General features: G+C 39.7%; 1 pseudogene; it reads right to left on the reverse strand.

Annotated features, from left to right (window-relative positions):
- Positions 1–2,275: 2,275 nt before the first annotated feature.
- On the reverse strand, positions 2,276–3,204 carry LOC126063671 (olfactory receptor 4C6-like; annotated as a pseudogene).
- Positions 3,205–4,481: the final 1,277 nt, after the last annotated feature.

Here is a 4,481-nt window from a genome sequence, read left to right on the forward strand (position 1 = left end):
AGCAGGAATCATTCTCCAATAGTTAAAAATAAAATAGGTCAATATCATTTCTCTTGTCCCATATCTGTTGCCAACAAGTTGATTCTGACTGACAGCAACCTTATAGGACAAAGCAGAACTGTCCCATAAGATTTGCTAGGCTGTAATCTTTATAGAAGCAGATTGCACATCTTTCTTCCCCAGAGCAGCTGGTGGATTTGAACCATCAACCTTTCAGTTAGCAGGTGAGTACTTAAGCAATGTGACACCAGGACTTCTTTCTTGTCCAATAAAGAATTTATAACTTCATGACACAGGCACTGTCGTTGTTTGTTGTTGTTAGGTGCTCTCAAATCAGTTCTGGCTCATAGTGACCCTACTCACAACAGAACAAAACACCACCCGGTACTGAGCCATCCTCACAATCATTGTTATGCTTGAGCTCTTTGTTGCAGCCACTGTGTCAATCCACCTCTTTGAGGGTCTTCCTTTTTTCCGCTGACCCTGTACTCTGCCAAGCATGATGTCCTTCTCCAGGGATTGATCCCTCCTCACAACATGTCCAAAGTATGTAAGACGCAGTCTTGCCATCCTTGCTTCTAAGGAGCATTCTGGCTGTACTTCTAAGACAGATTTGCTCATTCTTTTGGCAGTCCATGGTATATTCAATATTCTTCGCCAACACCACGATTCAAAGGCATTAATTCTTCTTCCGTCCTCCTTATTCATTGTCCAGGTTTCACATGCATATGATGCTATTGAAAATACCATGGCTTGGGTCAGGTGCACCTTAGTCTTCAATGTGACATCTTTGCTCTTCAACACTTTAAAGAGGTCCTTTGCAGCAGATTTACCACATGTCTACCAGTTTGTCGTACTGTGGGGGCTTCCGTGTTGCTGTGATGCTGGAAGCTATGCCACCAGTATTCAGATACCAGCAGGGTCACCCATGGAGGACAGGTTTCAGTTGAGCTTCCAGACTAAGACAGACTAGGAAGAAGGACTGACAGTCTACTTCTGAAAAGCATTAGCCGGTGAAAACCTTATAAATAGCAGCAGACAAAGACACTAGATTCTAAAATCTCTTGAGTCCTGCATGAGCTACTCGTAGTCTGTTTCTGTAAATGATAACAAAAGGCAGTGGAGAATTAACCATATGGGGCAGCTCTACTCTCTCCTGTCGAGTTGCTATGAGTTGGAATAAACTCGACAGCAATCAGTTTGTTTATTTTTTCTTTGGAGTGGCCTCCTTATTAAATAAAAAAAGAAAAAAAAAATTTTTTTTTTTTTTAGCACACCACTAAACTGATATTATGCTTGCCTTCAAAAAGGACACTTTGTAGCACAAAAACCAAGAGAATTCTAACTCCTTAGGTGTTTATATGTATTTATCTTTCCCAATTTTTCCCAACCATTGAATTTAAAAAATTAAAAATCAACAACTAAGTCTCTTTTAGACTGACACTTATTGAATAATATTTATTAAGCATCTGCTAGTGGTACAAACGGTTAATGCTCTCTGCTGTTAACCAAAAGTTGGAAGTTTTAAGTCCACCCAGAGATGCCTCAGAAAAAAAGACCTGGCAATCAACTTCCGAATAAAATCAGCCGTTGAAAACCCTACAGATCACAGTTCTACTCCGACACACATAGGGCTGTCATGAGTCAGAATCAACTCCATGGCAACTAGTTAGCTGACTGGAAGTGTATGAACCACTAGGTTTACAACATGAATGAATAAACATCATCCCTGTCCTTACGATTTTGTGGAGAAAACAGAGAAAATAAAAACACACTTACTTATAAAGGAAGTACAGTTTCTGCTTATTTATTGTAAGGATATAAACGGGATGGAAAGCTAGAGAATAACTGAAAGAAATTACTAGAGACAAGACTTCTTGAGGAGGTGGGTGGTCATCTGAAAATGAAATTTTATATGCATACATATATAGGATTGAGCCAGATGAAGCATCTGGAGAAGGAGATGCCATCAGAAAGAAGTGTGAGAACAAACGCCATGAACTGGGAAAAGCTCGGATTCTCCAAAAATCAGTTAAGGAAAAAAAAAAAACGAGAAAAGAAAGACAAAGGGGACTAGAGCCTTGTGAAAATGATGAAGTACAAAATGTACCGGAGAGGTAGACAGCAATGTGGTTAGGCAGAGTACTGCAGTGTCTTGAGCAGATTTGTATGCTTAAAAGATGCCACTTAGTATTGTACATGCAAGAGATTTGATTGGATGGGGAGCATGAGACCTCACTGTACCTATAGGAAAAATTTGTTCATGCCATGGAAGCTAGTGACAATCTAGGATTTGTTGCCTCTTCCAGCGTTTCTTCATGGCATTTTTCACCTCTGCATTCCTCAGGGTGTAGATCAAGGAATTTAACATGGGTGCAACAATGGTAAAGGACAGAGCCATTGCTTTGTCTATGGGATAAGTGGCCACAGGTCTTACATACAAGAAAATGCATGGCACAAAGAACAAGACAATCACTGTGAGGTGGAAGCCACAGGTGGAGAGGCTTTTCGCCGCCCTTCAGAGCTGCAAGACTTCTGGGAGCAGAGGATAACCATGTAGGAGGCAACGAGGATAAGGAAGATGGTCACACACATCACCCCACTGTTGAGGATGACCAAGAAGCACAGCATACAGGTATCCATGCAGGCCAGTGTCAGCAATGGAAATAAATCACACATAAAGTGACCAATAACATTGGGACCACAGAAGGGTATTTGGTACATGAAGAGAAGCTGCATTGTTGCATTCATGGACCCACCTACCCAGGCCCCTCCCAGCAGCAGGCAGCACACCTGAGAATTCATGATAGTCATGTAGTTCAGGGGCTTACAGATGGCCACGTAGCAATCATAGGCCATCACGATGAGAAGGATGATTGACACCCCAACAAAAAAATGTTCTGAAAAGAGCTGGATCATGCAGCCTTCTAGGGAGATGGTAGTACTCTCAGAGAAGGAATCCACAATCATCTTGGGAGCTATGACAGAAGAATAGGTAGCATCCATGAGTGAAAAAGAAGGAAGGAAAAAATACATAGGTGACCTCAGACTCTGACTTGCAGTCATAGTTACCACAATGAGTAAGTTTCCCAGTACAGTGGCCACATACATGATTAGAAACACAGAAGAAAATATTATCTGTAGCTCTGGGTTCTTTGTAAGACCCAAAAGAATGAATTCAGTTACATTGTTTTGATTTTCCATTTACTGTAGGCTGATGTAAGCACACAACTATGAGCTGGAAAATCTGCAACAGCAATTTTTTTAATTATTGTAAAAATTTTATAATACAAATGCAACATTCGTGAATTCAATATTTTTCACATGTACAATTCACCAATAGCAATTACATCAATCGTGTTGTGAAACCATTACCAATATTCGTTGCCAAATTTTCCATTCCATTAACAGAAACTCAATGCTTCCTAAGTAACGATTCCCCTTTTCATCCTCTCTCCTGCCCCTGGTAAAAAAAAAAAAAAAATTAGCTACTGTTAAACTCTGATCTCTATGCATTTGCCTATTCTGGGTGTTTTATATTAGTCAAAGGACATACAACATTTGTCCTTTGCAAAAGCAATATTATTATTTCTTTTTATTTTGCTTTAGGTGAAAGTTTACAGCTCAAGCCAATTTCTCATTCAAAAATTTATACACATTTGCAAACCTCACAATGTGTCAGCAATATTATTTTTAATTGATAATCACCAGGTGTTAGGCATTTTTTGTGCCCCATCTTACACCCTCTTGACCTATCTTTCCAACTTTTCCCCTCGCAACCAGCTGTTCACAATTATAGCCTGAGAGTAGTTTGATTCTACAAATTGATCCAACACTACCTCCTCTCACAGTCACATCTGTTGCTTTCTGTCCATGCACTTGCTGCTTGAGATATTTTGGAGACCCTGATACATCATTGTCATGCAAACAGACACTTAGAAATATGAGAGATTTCACATTCCAGAGGGAAACTCTTGATCATTTGGATATAGGAGCCAGTAGATAAATGGTAACCAGCTTAACTCAACCTTGGGTTAACTTGCTTTCCTTCCCTCTTTCACTCTTCCCAGTTCCTCCTTTCTGTTTCCCAGAATAAACCACCTACATACAAGCTTTTCTCTCAGCCTCTTCTTGGGGCCCAAGCTAGGATGCTGACCTTTAATCACTAGACACCCAAGAACTTGGGAATTTTCATTCATTTTTTTCACATATTTATTGAGCCCCTAGAATGTGCTATTTGGAAAGCCTACAAGACAGAGAGGCCATATCCCAAGGAATCTCTACTTATTAAGGCCTATCCTCTGCCCCTCCCATCTACATTTCTTCCTTTTCAAATTGGCTTAGTGTTGTCATTGTTATTATTAATATCATTATGCATTTATATTATTCAATGAGTCTTTACTATGTCTCATGCAGTAGAATATCCTATGAGATATTTTTGTCATTTTAGAGTTAAGATACTGAAGCTTTAAAAAAAAAAA

Source organism: Elephas maximus, chromosome 20 (assembly GCF_024166365.1).
Source record: "Elephas maximus indicus isolate mEleMax1 chromosome 20, mEleMax1 primary haplotype, whole genome shotgun sequence".
In the NCBI taxonomy this organism is placed as follows: domain Eukaryota; kingdom Metazoa; phylum Chordata; class Mammalia; order Proboscidea; family Elephantidae; genus Elephas; species Elephas maximus.